Here is a 17,007-nt window from a genome sequence, read left to right as displayed (position 1 = left end):
TGCGTCTCACGCCTCGTGTTCCGCCTACTTTTGTTATGTGCGCCGCGCTATGTGCGCTTTCGCTGTGGCCTTCGCGCACGCCGTTAGATGACCTGTGCGGCGGTGTGTGCCGCGCACTTTTTCAGCGCACATCCCAGATTTTACTCGCACACGGACTTCCATGAATAGATGTGCGCTGGTTTCCCTGCGATGTTCGCACTTGCACTGCGATTTTCGCTCTTTCACTGCGAATCGCACGTTTTCGCACGCTTGCGCCGATATTTTCAGCGCTCATTAATTCCATGAATCGGCCTGTAAGTCTGTTCTTAAACGCCTCAACACAGGTTGGGTGATATTGGGTGTATATTTTTCTATATAAAGCGCTTAAGCGTAAGTGCTATATAATAACACATCATTATCATTTGGTCATGGACATCTGCTTGCATTCACAGTAATTTGGTAATATGGGCCTACACACACTAATCTTAACGATACATATGGCGATCCACTCTTGTATGAAATGTACATCACATTATAGTGATATCGTAACCATATTTTTTTGTAGCGTACAATGCTATGTGATGCCACTTCCTGTTTGGGTGAAAGGTTATGTTCCATCACTTCCCGCAAAATCACTTCGGGGTAGGGTCAAATTACATCACTTCCTGTGATGTCATCTGGGAACAAGGGTTGTGTGATGTCACTTCAGCAACCCCTGGCATTTTGGTGAAATGACGTCCCGGTTTATGCAACCAGTCTAGCCATTTCTTATTGAGGTAGGACATTTTGTATTGAGCATCTTTGATAAAGCAAGCATGGTACGTGCTATTATGTAGCTCGACTGGCATTTTTATACAGCCAGTTTGGACATGTTTTCATTCTTTGGCATGCATTTTTAATAGTAAAGCCAACTGAAGTATGTTCTTTGAGGGGACACTGCCATACATTTGCAGAACTAACGTGGATATGTTTTCTTATAGTATCATTACTGGCATTATGCACAAAGCAAACATGAGTATGTTCTTATATGGGAATACTAGGGTATAATGGGGCAGCCAGCATGGAAATGTAGGGGTACAGCTAGTGGGATAATGTTTTATACTGGCTCATATTGTGCGAAAAGGCGTCATGCAAGTGTGCTGGAGAAATGCTCCTGTGCACTGTTGGTGAATTGCATCTATTGGATTTTTTCATGAGACCTACACAAGCAAATGCAAACTGTTTGGCTTTTTACCAAATTTTTCTAAGAAGTGTGCTCTAAAATGCACCATTTTAACCCAATATTTGTTTGTAAATCGCAGGGGGAGACCCCGAAGCCCCCCTTTATTGGTGTGGGCTCGCTCGCTGCAATTGGTCGCTGTGGCATATTTGGGACATATATGTACACCCCTCCAGTTTAAAAATTCCCCACCCGCCACTGATACTGAGTGAATTCAAGAGTCTGTATGCGAAAAATACATGATTCATAACTCAATGTAATGTAAAAGGGAAAAGAACATTTGATCATGCCAACGTGACAGTATTTGTTGATGAGGAGAACACGCGAAATTAGCAACACTCTTGTGAGGTAGAACTTTTGGTATGGCTTTCTCTATAATGTGCCCATACGCTGGCTCCCCTGGGTTCAGCTGCACCTCTGCTTGGCATTATGGGAGCCGGCTCGGGTATGGTCACCCGGCCGTGCTTGCCCTTTCGCGGCCACCCATAGCACAGAGCCCATCGCACCTTTGGCCCCCCGTGCCCGTCCTGGCATGGCCCTACTTCTCGGCTGTCAATGTCAGCGTGTGATGGAGAGCTGTGGGCGGGTCTTTGGCTGACACAAACACGCGCCAGGAGAGGTGGGGGCAGGAGGAGAAGCGAGGAAAGGGAAAGGGTTGCTCCTTCAGTGAGGTGGCAGCTCTCTCTCTCTCTCACACACACTCCTACTAGTGCTGGGAACTCCGCCTTCCTCCTCCTCCTGCCCCTCCCTCTCCTCCGCTCTCCCCCCCTAAACACAGCCAGCCTGTAAGACCGGCTGCCAGCCTGCCCGTCTCCCAGCCCTCTGCTACCTGGCCGGGCACACGCTGGTCATGGAGCACCCCCAAACCCCTTGGATTACAAAATAACGCGGATTTGTCTTGGGAGATAGAGAGGACCCAGCAGCAGCAGCCGAAGAGAGGAGAGGACGCGCGGGGAGGAGGACCCGGATCTGGCAGATAAGACACGCTGAAAGGTAACCCCGCTGCTCACTCGGCTGTGTGGCATGTCCCCATTCTTGCACGTGACCTCCCCCCACTTCCCTCAGGATTAATGTCATTGCGGCTGTCTGCGTGTAGGTGCTGTCTATATCCCTCACAGAAAGCTCTGCCAGACAAACAGGCCTCGGGAAAAGGATGGGGAAGGCTGTTGGGTTGGGGTTAGTGCCCCCTAGCCCCTGATTTTTCTCTGTCGCCTGCTTGCTGCAGACGGTAGTCTCTGATGGGGGGGGGGGGGCGGATAGTCGGCTCCTGGCGCGTGGCTGTGACTCCCCTCCAGCCTGGGGACTGCTGGTACCGGGGAGCACAGCATTTAGAGATACATGTATTGGGAGAGCGAGCCTAACATCTCTTCAGCCTTGTCCGAGGCCCGTACAGCCTACTTGAGGCATAGTGTTTGTCCCAGGGGAGGCACTGCTGTAGCAGAAGTGATGATGGGGACTTGGCGGCCAGGAAGAAGAAAAAAACGGCATTGCATTGCACGTGAGCCCACCATGCAGCACTACAACTCCAGCTGCCTCTGATGGCCAGCGGCGGCAGACTCGGAATATGTGAATGGGCCGCCTTCCCCTGGTGCTTCACAGGAACCGGCTCGGCTGCCGTTCACCGCGCCATTTAGAGGGGCAGCACATGCGTTTGTGACAGCCCGGGGGTTGGAGCGGGTGGGGGGGGGGGACCTTCGTGTTCATAATACCTTTATCCTACCCACGCACGCCCACGCCCGTGTCACTAAGTGCCAATTTTTACAGGAAACGCTGGGCAGTGGAAACGCATGTTATGCGTGAGTGTGCTGAGAACGATGCTTATCATGCGAACTTCAGCCATGGTGGTGTGTGTGGGGAGTGGGGGTGTTGGTCTGCATGGGGGGTGGGCTTGAATGCGGTGGGGAATGCAGTGAGATGGGGAAGCACGTTGTGCACCCCGCCCCCGGGGCTTTCTCACACCGCCTCGCTCGGCCCCTCCAGGTGTTGGCTGCTGCTGTCACTGACAGGTGCCTGCGTATTGCCGGAAGTCGTCGGGCTGCTCTGGCTCGCTCGCCGGAGCGCTGTTTGCCCACGGTCCCGTTCCTCCTTCTGGGAAGGCACCTGCTGTCCCAGGAGGCGCCTGTGAGCGTGGGGACTGCCTAGCACCCAGAGCAGGAACAGCGCCCGTCGTCATTTCGGGGCTTGACTTTCTGAATTGGCAACCCCCTGCATGCGTCTGCAAGGGCATGCTTTTTAAACTGTTAAAGCTCGTTATCTGACTAGCCACCCTGGCGAGCCATATAACCAGTTATCAGTTTTTATTTCTAACGCACGCTCAGCAACCAAAGTTGCCTTGAAACCTGACTGCCAATGTAGGGTATACTCTCAATGGAGGCCAACAATGCTCTCATTGCTTGTTGAGCATCAGAGAGGAACACTGTGGCCTCTGCAGCATACGAGGAAAGTCAGAGTTTCTGTGAAGGCTTGATAGAGAAAGTGCCGTGGTCTCACTCATTGCGAAATTAAACATATCTGCCATTCCAAATAGATGATATGACGTTTGGCATGATGGTCTTTTTTTAAGCTATGTGCCGTCACTTGATGGGTCAGTCCTGTCTGTATTGCTATTTCAGACCGGTTCAGCATTCATCAAAACATTGCACTCGATTTTAAGTGGGAATGCATTTCTGTTAATTGTGACGGACCAAACAGGTGTGGAATGCGCAATGTCAACCTGGGGACCTTGAGTGTGACGACACGCTGCCCACACAGGCTGTGTGGAACCGGAGACTGTGTTGTGCCATATCAGGACATGCTGACATGTTCGTACTTGCAAGATACGTACTAATGTTGCTTTAAGCATAGCAGAGGCTCGTGGTATGAGGTGTGTGCCGTGAGTGAAGATGCCCACCCTAATAGGAATCCACAGGTCTCTGTTTAATTGAAGTATTCTTTACATGTTTGCCCGCGACCCATTCCAAAAGATAATTGTTATGCACATGTGTAAAGTCATGGGAGTTTGCTTTCACACATGCAACAGCCTATTCCCATCCCAGGTCACCACCCTCGCGCCTGCCTCTGATATAACAGAAGGGCAACCACAAGGAAATAGCATCGGGCTAATGTTAATAACTTCTCTTGCTGTGTACAGAAAATAAAGTAGTAATGCTGTAATGGCAGAGCCCCTGTCCAGCAACATGACCTTTCATAATATTGCATTCTTGGCTTGACGATTTTACAATCCCTCGTGTAAACAGAAGCTAGTGCTTTGAGTCAGAAGCGTGCAGGATTGCCTGCTAGAATGAATCCTAAATATCCTGTTTGAGAAAGTCGTAATAACAGGTAAAATACCCTGCTCCTGGCAGATGGCAATATTAATTCCCGTTTTTAAAAAGGGTAATAGACTTGATCCAAGCAACTATAGGTTGCTCTCAATGTTAGATGTTACGGGAAAGATATTTGCCTCGCTTCTGCTCAATGAACTACAATCTTGGGCCGAGGGTAAAGGAGTACTGTCTAGATTCCAAAGTGGGTTTAGACAAGGTTACTCTACTGCCCATAACATCATGGTAATGGATATCTTGCGATCTAGAGCATTGAGAAGTGGATCTGCCCCTCTCTACGCACTTTACATAGATTTCTCTGCGGCATTTGATTCTATACCTCGTAGCCGTCTGTGGAAAAAACTACAATCAATGGGCTGTCCGGAAGGCTTAATATATTATCTTAGACTTTTGCATTCGAACAACTCAGTTAAATTGAAGCTGGACCAAGAAGGCCACACAACTGAAAACATTGTGCAAAACAGGGGAGTCAAACAAGGCTGTGTAACAGCACCCCTAATCTATAACCTATATGATTATGATATCCCAGATGCTATAAATGATGTTAGCAATTGTCCGCCGAGAATCGGAAAAACAAGTTGCCCAGTATTAGCTTATGCAGATGACTTGGTGGTATTTGACCATACCATCAGTGGGATGCGTAGATCGGCGGTTGCACTCTGGGAGTACGCAGAAAAGAATGGGCTGAGTATTAACCTAGGAAAAACAAAGATTATGAGATATACAAAAAAGAAGGCCTCACGTGTGCAACTTACAGTAGGGCTAGCGAACATTTCCTATGTCCCTCAGTACTGCTATTTAGGCATAGATTTTGAAGATCGTGGAGATTATGTCGCCTGTAAACAAACACGCCGTATTAAAGCATCACAATTGACTGCCTTGTTCCATAGATTTACTGTTGGGCAAGGCGGTTTTACCCTGTGGGGGACTCGTCAACTCTATATCCAGGTTTTTGCTCCAGCGGTAATATATGGCTTGGAAGGCCTCCTGGAGTCTGATCTGAAATGGCTACAGGTGCTAGAGGGTAAATTTTGGCGACATGTTCTGGGCCTATCTCCCTCCGTCCCTATGGCCATTATCAGATTAGAATTGGGTCTGACCTCGTTAAAGGCTTTAGTACTGAAAAAGAGGGCCTCGCTTTATCTTAGAATGACCCGAGATGTAACTAATGGCCTACTAACAGCGGTCCATCAGGAATTAGAAAAGGAAAGTTTGATCTCTACAACTGTCGACCAGATGAATAATCTGTTCCGCGAAATAGGCTGGCAACACAGAGATGGTAAATACTCAGAGGAAGTAAACAGAGCACTAAGCAAACGTGTAGATCTCTGGGATTGGCTGGAGAATTTTGAACATCTTAAGAGCCTGAGCAGTTACCATTTTGTGCAATATAGATTGTTTGACTTTAGGAAAGCCCAGAAATATCTGAATATCTGTCCATCTGTCAGACTTAGACGGTTCATATTGTTGCTCAGACTGGAACAACTACCTACACTTATGACCACAGGGAGAAAAGATATGATTGCTGTTGAGAAGCGCATATGCCGACTATGTAAAATTCAAGAGCAGCTGGAGACGGCAAAGCATCTATTGACTGAATGTCCAGAGATGGCCAGCATATTTTCCCCTCTTTTTGCCAGCTATGTCCATGAAATCACGCATATTGGGGAAGCTTTGTTTTGGCATCATTGTCTCAACTCTAACAGCATACGTTTGCTGACAGTCCTGTACACTATCTGGCTGCAAATTGAAGTTAGGTTGGGTATAACTCTTTAGATGACTATATTCATTATATGCGGGTAAATACCAAATAGATTGTATGAAACATATGTATATAGATTATATATTCTTCTATTTTAACTTTTTCTGTAAAAGATAGGAATTATTTGTATTTAAAATTGTACTTGGATTCTGAATCATTTGGATCTAAAATTGTTTTTGGATCATGTTTTAATACTATATGGTATGTAACGTGAAATTTGTGTAAAGTTTATAACTTAAACTATAACACAATAAATATTATTGTTAGAATGAATACAGACATGGCCATAATTCTACCATGTGCCAACCCCTTGAACTGATGCCAGAACATGGGCGGCACCTGCTCTTGCCCCTTTAATGCTGTTATTCAGATTGTCAGGGTGCAAACTGTTGGGCGAAGCTGCGTGGCTAGGGGTCAGCTCACTCCCTTGGCAGATTACATTGTTTTATGCCAAGTTTATGGGCATCAGAATTGGGCCTTGATTACTTTGCTGGGTGATCTGGCAACCAAGAGAAGTAATACATCTGTCTTTTTATGGCTTTTCTCCAGATGCTAAACTGTATTTCCTTGCTGACGGTGTTATGGATGTTATTACCATGTAGCCTGCTGTTCTGGGCCTCCCAGTCACTGCTTAATGACAACAGAACAAGCATGCAGAGACGGAAAGTTCAAACTGAGCACCAGAAGGGTGCCTAGTCATGTTCTCTTTAGTACAAATCCTGTTTTATTGCCAGTTTCTTGAGGATGCTTTTAATGCTGCTTGTAAAATGCCTTTTGAAAGATTGCCAGCAGCAGTTATGCTGCAGTCTTATGTTTTTTGAGTAGTCTTTCATGGAACAATATATTGCTTTAGTTCTCATTATTTGTTTTGGAAACATTCATGAAAGTTCAGTGCTCTAGCTGGTCGCAGCAGCCGGCCTCTTTTTGCCTCATTGAGTATCGTTTTGTGAATTGTGGTGGGTTTGCCCTTCAGTAGTCCATGTTTGCTCTCCACTAATCTATGCAGTGCCTACCAAAAGGGTAAAGCATCCTGCCTTCTTAAAATCCTCTGCAGGTGCATTTAATTAGATGACACTTTAATTGTGCATTTTATAATTTATGTTTGCTAAAAAGTGTGCCATGCTTTGTCTTTCAATATTGAAGAATCCTTGAAAAAAAAATGGTATTTTGCAGAGGTTCAGCAAAGTCTTCTTGTGTGGAAGCACATTTATGCATATGATTATACATGCACTGTTTTTAATTAATTTGTATGACATGATATGATATGGCATTTATAACGCGCCTATACACAAGTGTTTCAAAAGTCCAATGTCTCAAACACACCTACGACTAGTGAATACAATATATGCCAAATGGAAGTTCCAATAGCATGAGGGAGAGTTGCCGTGGAAACACTTGCGATGAGCCGTCCCGCCATACTTAAGACTTTGCTGAGTCAAAGATGTGTACTTGAAGGCAGGGCATCCTAGTGAACATTTCACTTGAACAATTTCAAATGGTTTCTACTGGATCCAGTTGTTGACACATTGTTTTACACATCTATAATGGCTATGATTAATAAAGTTTCACTGATGATCTTTGCCAATCCCTGTGCACTGCAGATCCCTCACTCTCCCTGGCTGCCCATCTCAAGACATCGCTGTGCATCTATACCCTTTCCTTACCTCCTTGCTCCACTTTCCATGCAACTCACCCCCTCTTAATCCCTCACTCCTCGTCACTTTTATTGCCCTTCTTTTTACCTCCCTTTCCCAATCCTCTCCACTCCCTTTTCCCTCTGCACTCTGCTTTCCCTCTCTCCTCGCAGGTCCACTTTTCACTTCCTAAACCAAAAACAAGCCTATTGGTTTTGCTAATGCTTGTTCAGTATATTATCAATTTCCTGCCATGCCAGTGACATCACAATCTACAGCCCATTACATAAAAAGGTGTAAGGTTAAAGGTCATACAATGCCTTTATGAAACATATGATGTAGAGTGTAGTCAAATAGAATTAGAATAGTGGAACTTGGAATGTGGAAGGCTCCAGGCTTTACTAGAACAATTGTTGGGAGGCAATTGCACTACACAGGGAAGAAGATGGAGTGATGCCCATGTATTCTACAGAAGATACATAACAAAGAAGATTAACCACTTACCTCTGTGATTGCATGCTTCATATGTGTTACGTTATCAATTATTTGAAACACACAGTAGCCTCTTGACACTAAACTGGGAATACATTTTCAAACTAAATGAGCTAGTTGCAGAGCACGTGGTTTGTAGTAAATGTAGCATGTGAGAAAACGATTTCTTTAAATGTGTACATTGAACAAGTGAGGTTCAGTTAGAGTAAATATTTCAACTAGGAGTAGCCATTGTTTCTTTACATATGTTACCTCTGAGGATTTGCCAATGTTTGCTTTCGGGAGATAGCATGATCATGAAGGGTTATGCAGATATGATATGATATGATAGGACTCTTATAACCATCTATACACAAGTGTTTCACTGGCAAAGGAGGTGACCACACTAGAACTTTACATCTTTGTTAGTCTAAGTTCGATATAAGAGAATTGCTTGAGAATCTTAAGGGGGAAGGATGCTCTTCTAGTCGTTCTGAGGTGGGAGGTCAGCAGGGGTGTTTACTGTTTTGTTTGATTAATTGTGAAATTGTTTATGATATTACAGGGCCTACAGTAGCGACCCTGTAGTTATTGTGAAGTTGCTCAAACCATAGGAAGAACACTTTGTGAGCAGCTTATAACTTTGCCCCGTCGTACGAATCCTTACCAAACTGTGCAAGAAATGTATTTGACCTGAGGGATTGATTCTGCAAAGTTTTGTGAGGTTTCGTTCAGGGGGCGGGTGTAAGTTATGGGGGTGGTCCCAAAATTTCTGTTTTTTTCTATAGACACAATGGAACAAAGGAAAACATGTTTTGCTCATGTCTACATCTCAAACCGCTGGATGTATTTTTACCAAATTCGTGGCAGGACCGGCGACTTGCTCCTGAAAGTGTGCTTTTGTATATTTGGTGCAATCCGTCCAGTAGTTTCTTTTTAAAATGGCCCAAAAGTAGGTTAAAAAAAGGTGATATCTGGGTTCGGTCCGTGGACTCATTTTCCTGCTCGGTCCGCGGACGGGCATCCAATTTGCCCAGAGGGTGACATGATGTCCACGGACATTGAACGCGCCCACTGATTGGATGGTGAAAAGCGTGTTCAGAACGATTATAGACCCAACCTTGAACGTTTTTGTAAAGTTTGAATGGATTTTGTTATATGACTATTGTATGTACATACATTTTGACACTTTTGAAAAAATAAAACATGGGTGGATTTCCAGCAAACTTGTATAAGGAGCATCGGCGAGGATCTTAAAGCATGGTTTTCAAATGTGCCCGTCTTTTATTTTTTGACAAGTGTCATAAAGTCGGTACAAAAAATAGTGATCTGCCTCTGGTGACTGAGGTATAGCCTTTGGAGATGGGCTAGTGGCCAGATTGGCCGGCTCATAGCATAAGGTCATGACCTGGACAATCTGGCAACTGGCCATGAACATGAGGGACGACCAATGGAGTTAAAGTGGCCATGTCCAACCTGGGACCGGCTATGTGGTACAGTTATTCGAAAGTGGGATAGAAAAAATATGTGCTTGTGGTAATATGGTCATAGCGTTCTCTATTTGCCTTCTGCAGGCTGCCATGGAAAGGATTCGGAAATAGGGCTCCTGGTCAAGACCCTATTCTGCCCAGGTGGGCTAAATTGTGAAAGACACAATTGAAAGGGTCGGGTAGAGAAGGTTCATGCGGGCCCTCATATGCCTCTGTTGAAGTACAAAATGTTGATTCAATAAATCAAACACACACCCCTTTTGTTCCATCACAGATGTTCATTATGATCAAGAACAATTTTTATGGATAAATATCCATACAAAAATGCAAGACAGAACAACTCAAAATTTAGAGCAGGTAAACATTACATAACATCCAATATCTATCCAAGCAAAGTGGTCTTGGTTATGGTACAAAAACGTGACATACTAACATATACATTTCATACTGCCAGTATCAGCAAAGACAGTGGAATTGTGATGGTTCCATTATTTCAACAAAATACAATTCCTCAGTACATAATAGCAAGGCACACAGTGAGTAATGTACAACACTGGGACTTGAGAGGTCTACACCAAGGTGTTTCAGCCCTTCTGGGGTTCCATTGGGAGCCTTTCTCTTGGGGCCCTCATCAGGACTGGACAACTGGGGTGTCAGGAGATCCTGTGTATGCTGCCAATGAGAAATGAGGCAAAATGAGGGGTTTGCTGGGAGGGTGAGGAGGCATCAACTGGTACTTGTTAAGACAGCTCAACATTGAGTAAGCTTATCGTGTCTGTAGAGGACTGGTACACGGGAGGGGAGTGTCCCGTCAGGTAGCAGGGTGACGCACTGATCACTTGGCTGGGGACAGGTTAAATCTGTCTGTTTGTCGCATAGTCCACAATTTGGATCAAGCGTGAGTATTTTATTGTGAGCCTGCAAACCAAAAGTTTGTGTCAGGAGCGGTGTGTTTAATCACATACACTGCAACAATCACTGTAACAAATATTGACTGTTGCCAAAGAACACCCGTCCCCCGCCTTGGTGTGCGGGAGTGTGCTGCATTACCTGAATGCTGCTGGGTGCGGACACAAGTTGCTGATGTCTGTGCAGACGCTGTATAGATCCGGCTGCTGGGCGCACACCGAGTAGACCGTTGGCGATCCTGTGTTGGCGACAAGGTTACAAAGTTTACTTTAGTTTCCCTGTATGTGCCTCTGATTTAGATGCATTGCGGGTCTTCATATGCATTGTTTGTACTAGCACAAGTGTGTAGTAAGTCTTGAATTGTTAGCTAGTTATTGCATGTTTAACATTATTCAAACCTCTGATAAGGTAGCTTTCATTATTTCACTGTACAACATTAAACATTATAAATATTGTACTTCTATGGTGCATACTGCAGCCATTGCCTATGTTTATGTATGATTAGGTTCCTGTATTACCAACAACACTTCAATCCAATGTTGTTTAGATGAGTACATTCTTTAATAGATTAGGTAGTTCATGATGGGTCTCCTGATCACCCCTGACAACTTGTTACCAACATTATAAACACAACCCGTTGTAGGGACTTTTCATCAAAATGAATTGCACATGTGATGTCATCAGTGATGTCATCAATTACATTTGTGAGTTCATCTTTGATGTCCTGGGTGTTAGTGTTAGCAGTGCACGGTGGTGGCGCAAGTTATGGTTGCTTAGCTTACCATAACTGGCAAAATCAGAGGTTTTTCGGTCTTACTTGTAACCATAACCTCCCTTTAACAAAGGTTTTTCATTGAATTTCATAAGTTTTTTTAATGCAACTTCACCATAATGTCCCTTTAACAAAGTTTTTTTCAGTGAATATATATAAGCACCCAAACGTTTGCTTGTTGGTCATGAGATAAAACACTATGGTGCATCTGTGATAATCTCAGATGTTTTCTGAGTCCTGGCTTCCTATTGAAGTGTGTTTTCATTTTTTTGTTAACAGTGGCTGCAGAAAACCCATGCTGAATTTTGCATCAGACACACTGTATTGCAACTATTGTCTTCATAGAAAAGTGACTAGAATTTGGCTTTCATGCCCCAGTGGGAGGACGGGCATAGATAGTAACGGCCCACCAGCCCGAGCCAGGGCAGGACCGAGCAAAAAGAGGGCCTCGGCTTCGGCTGTGGGCCATTACCAGCCATGTCTGCCCTCCCACTGGGGCAAGAAAGATATTGATTGCCGCCACAAGCCACGCCGATCTCAGAAGAAATAAAAAGAAACAAAACTGGCTGTCGCACATGGAAAAGGGACATAGTCCCTTTTCCATTTCTGTGGCTCTAGCCGGATCAGGAGATGTGGTGCACTGGAGCTCAAAGCTCTGGTCCTGCAGGTAAGGGGCATGGGGGAGAAGTTATGTCTGGTTTGGTTGCAAAATGTCACCACCCAGGGAAGGGCATCAGGTGGCTGTAAGAGCAGGCAAAGAATGTATATTCTTGCCTGCTGTTCCAGCCACCTGATTGGTCAATGGCTCTTCCCTGGGTGCTAATGGAGCGAACACGACTACTAGTGCTCTGTAAAAAACTCCCCGGGTTGAAGTATACTGAGACAGTAATAACTGGGAAGATATTTGTCTTTGTATTTATTTTAAGAACAGGGATGTCAATTTCGATAAGAAATGACTTGCAGTAACACATTTGCAGATGTCAGATGCTTTCCCACAGAGGGTGCTTTTGCAATAGCATTTAGATGAAAACACGTAGGAAACAGTTTATGAGGACAGTTACCAAGGACCAAACAAAACTAAAGAAACAAAATGTATATAAGAAAACGAGTACATTACAAAGTTAACTTAAACCTGAGTGGACAAGTGCTTCAAAATAAATAAGAATACTAATTAAATATACAGAAAGACATTATTAAGTTTAATTGGAGGAAATAGGGGGTCAGGTATGGAGGATGTACAAAGTGCATGTGGAGCACCCTCTTTAGCAAGTAAGTGAAGTTAATGGCAAGCTTTGAAGAAATACACAGTTGGGGACTGTCATTGTTATGGGCAATGGGTTCCAGTGGAGGCAGTGGCGCCTCCAGACATTTCTCATAGGGGTGGCCTGATGAGGCCACAGGAAATCTTGGGGTGGCACACCAAAACAAACACATAACTGAATTTCAGGAAATCTATTATGCCGATGTAGTATATAGTCCCGTTGAAAACTATGTACGTATGAAAGTTAAGGAATTGCATATTGATATAGTTCCATTTACTATTTAACAGTTAACTAATTAATGTATCTGATGCACATAGACTAATACCAGTACGGTTAACATTTTGAGTTCCACAATCTGTTTGTGCTATGTAAGGAATATGTGATGTGTATATGCATGTTAGGCAATTTATTGTTCGTCAAACAGAATAGTTGTTCGACTTTTACTTGAAAAGACAAATATACAGCTTTAATTTAAAGGAGCACATCGATTTTAAGGAGCAAAAACATTTACTGAGAACACGCCTACTGAAGTAAAAAAACAAGCCAAGCCACCATGCACAGGAACATTTTCAAACACATTTTCATAATGCCTTTGTCCGCCATATGCCAGTACTCTGCGAGTTTAAAAAAGCATTTTCATATTGATTGTGCTCACAAATGTCCATTCTGGTGCACCTATATATGGCACTATTCCCACATAGGAAATACTCATGTTTGCTTTGTTCATAATGCCAGTAACCATACTATGACAAAGCATGTTTTTATGCTGGCTCTTTCATTACACAGTATCTGCATGTAAGAGCATACTCCTGTTGGCTTTGCCTTAATGCCAGTGAAAAAAAGCCAAGCCACAATAAGAAAATATATCCTTGCTGGCTACACAAATCCCCCATTCCCCATATAAGAACACTCATGTTGTATTTGCTCCCTAACTGCAGTAAAACGTCATGCCAGAGTAATAAAAACAGCATTGCAGGCAGCACGAATGCCCCCACCCCAATGTAAGAACACTTGGCCTTAACACCAGTAATAAACTGCAATGCCACAGAAATAAAATATGCTCACTCTGAACAGCACAGGCAACCTACTCCTGCTGTACGTATCACCCAGCCGGTAGAGCCACAACCGCCTTATAGCCTCTCAAACCTTTTCCCCCACCCACATAATGAGAAATGTAAAGCAAACACTGCGTCGCATGATCATTCGCTACGTTCACAGTTTGCACACCTCACTGTTCCCATATCTGATTTGAACCCTTGCACACACAAAACAAGCGTTAACATGTGTGGTCAACAGAATCAGACTGTTTAAACCTATTAGCATGTCATGATACCACATCTCAAAATATCCATGCATTTACCTTTGTGTTTGATTGAGGTCAACCTGTATTTTTTAGTAAATCAGAATTAAATTTTTTGTCAGGGCACTGCAGAATGCCACTAGTACAGCTCAGACACAGTAAATCACTAAATAACATCCACACATTTGATGTGTGCTATGTCCTATGTGTCACTGCCCTATGTGCATTATTACCACATTTCTTTCTCTTGTATGTTTTTTCGAGTGGGGCTCTACTCTTATTCCATAGAGCTTTGCAGGGCTAATGTCATCATACTCTACCTCGTGGCCATTCTTCCAGCTCGAAGTCAGGAGCCTGTGGCAGCGAACATCGCTGCGGACATTGCTCCTAGACATGTAGCTATAACCCCTCAAACTTTCCAGACGTATTTGCGATTAACGATATTACATTTCGGAGGGCAACGTTTAGACTGTTCCTGGTAATTCTGGGAAGCGTCGAGACTGGGTGTCTGGCCTGGGCGTCTGGCCTGGGCTCTTGGGGCCAAACACCAACCGAGCTGGGCAAAGTGACGTGCAAAACGGGGGAGGGGCCTATGTCAGGGTTTGGTGGCAAGAGAAGGGGCTAAAAGCGACTGGGTGAGAAAAGGGGTGAAAGGGAGGTAAAGGAATTGGAGCAAGAAAAGGGCCGGGGCAAGTAAAAGGGGCTATATTTTGCCATCCGAGGAGTGTGGTGAGTGTGTGCCTCTGAAAGCGCCTTTTGTTGTATAAATTTGCCCATTTGTTCACGGGCCCGTGCCCAGGAGCAGGCCCTTGCGTCCCCTTCCTCCCCGCAGCCCCTTCCTGGTTCCCACTGCCCATTTGCAGCCCAGCTCGGTGAGTAGCAAGCCCCCTCCAGGAGCGGCTTGAATTTGAAATCTTGGAGGCCCCGAGGCCTTTCGAGTCCCCTGCAGCCCGCTCCCACCGTGCACCTTCTTCCTGTTTCTCCCTTCCCTCCCGCCTCCTGACCCACGCAGGGCCGCTCTCATTGGTCCACCTACACTTCATCACTGGTCCTCCCAGGGCAGCACTCTGCCCGGCAGCCCCCTGTGGCTAAGGGCGGCTCCTACATTGGCGGCTCCGAGATGTGTCTGCAGGTGTCAGCAGGGGAAGCCAGTGAAGCCAGCAGCCAACAGACACCAACAAAAACTGTGAGTGTGGCACGGGTGGGGAGTAGAGCAATTACTCTACTCCAGAAAACCCCTGCCAATCTATCTTACCTCCCAATAACATGGACCGCCATAGACTCACACCAGGTACACTCAGGAATATTTGTAACCACCAGACTGAACCTATCCATGACAGGATTGTAGAAGTTGCCTTGCATTACATAGTAACATAGTTGTCAAGACCAACACGCACCACATTTAGATGGAGTTGTGAATATTGGCCTGCGTTGCATCTAGATAGGACTTTGAATATTAGCATGTCCACACTTAGACAGAACTGTGAATATTAGCATGTCCACACTTAGACAGAATTGTGCATGTTGGCATGTCCACACTTGGATAGAACTGTCAATGTTAGCATGCTAAAGGTCAGGTAACCCACTAACCAATATAAGCTCAAACAAAACTCTGCATACTTATCTCACTCAAAAAACTCACACAACCATCTCTCGCACAGCAAGCCGCACGCACTTCACAACACTGCAACAACACATAACGGAGCAACAGCACACATGGACTGACACCGATCCGATACCCGCACCAAAGCTCAGTATCTGGTGTATACCGAGCTGAAGCTGCCAACAGAACACCACTCCTCTCACTATCCTACTCCCTCTTCACCTTACTAACCCATCCCACCTTATCATTTGCAGATCCACCAGAGCGCCTGGGGACCAATTCCGTTGGTGACGGTGTGCGGTACAAATACCTTTAACATTTAACATCATTCTAAACTGTTCAAGCAGATGGGAAAATAAAATCTCTGTCGGGGCCTCTGAGGTGACAGTCAAATGATGTTCTTAATTTTGTAAACCTATTCAACTGCTTAGTCAGCAGATAAACAACAACGCTTCTTCCCTGAGATCTTTGATTCAGCTTTAGTTAAAGTCGTATAAACAGTGCCAGAAAGGATCGCCTCGTTATCTGGGAAAACGTTTTCTGCCGGGTTTTCCACACCCTGATCTTCCCTAGACCAACTACAATCTGATCACCCCTGCAAAGCTTGACCCCCTTCCATTTTATGTCAGTTCTAAGAAATGCTGTGCTAATTAGGAACGTAGAATGGGCGCTTTGTATTGTAGAAGCCGAGGTTTGCACTATATTGGTTTTATGAACGTCAAGAAGAATATGTGACTAGCCATTCCTTCCATACTTAGCTTAACCTCCCAGCCTTTTTAAGCAAATCAAGTGTACTGTTATTCGCCTTTACTTATATTTCACATATAGAATCCCATGAACCTCAGACACTGCCCTATAGGCCAGTCCAAGCCTCTTCTTTCTGTATGTATCTAGGATTCCCTGTAAAGAGAAGCACTCAGGACAAATGCAGGCATTTACTAACACCCAAAGCATCAACTGTTCAGATCATAACAAATGTGGTATTTCTTTTTGTGGCCATAATTAAAAAAAAAAAAAAACAATCTTTCTGTATGCCACAAAAAAAAACGTGCACCTTGTTGTGTGTAGCAACGTATCCAACTAAGGGTGTCATAGTACCCCCCAGGGCTTGAAAGCACCAGTATAGAATGGGGTCATGTGAACATTACCTACAGTGTTTCAAAAGCTTGTTAGCATTGCAAGGTATGAAGATGTCTGCATGTCGGAGACTGGAGCGCGAGTTCAGAGGGAGAGAGTGGCAAGAAAACAAAGACTTCATACTCACTGCTGTTCTTACTGCCAAG

The 17,007-nt window shown here is 44.7% G+C and overlaps 1 protein-coding gene across 1 annotated transcript in view; it reads left to right on the top strand.

The window, feature by feature from the left end:
- The first annotated feature begins 1,876 nt into the window (after positions 1–1,876).
- Positions 1,877–17,007, top strand: part of CCSER1 (coiled-coil serine rich protein 1) — a 2,886,772-nt gene continuing 2,871,641 nt past the window's right edge. The window contains exon 1 of the mRNA XM_069630566.1: positions 1,877–2,191. The gene's annotated coding sequence lies outside the window, so the exon portion shown is untranslated. The remainder of the gene's footprint in view (positions 2,192–17,007) is intronic.

This window comes from Ambystoma mexicanum, chromosome 6q (genome assembly GCF_040938575.1).
Source record: "Ambystoma mexicanum isolate Mex_15411 chromosome 6q, UKY_AmexF1_1, whole genome shotgun sequence".
Classification (NCBI taxonomy): Eukaryota; Metazoa; Chordata; class Amphibia; order Caudata; family Ambystomatidae; genus Ambystoma; species Ambystoma mexicanum.
This window is presented reverse-complemented; position numbering and strand designations above follow the sequence as displayed.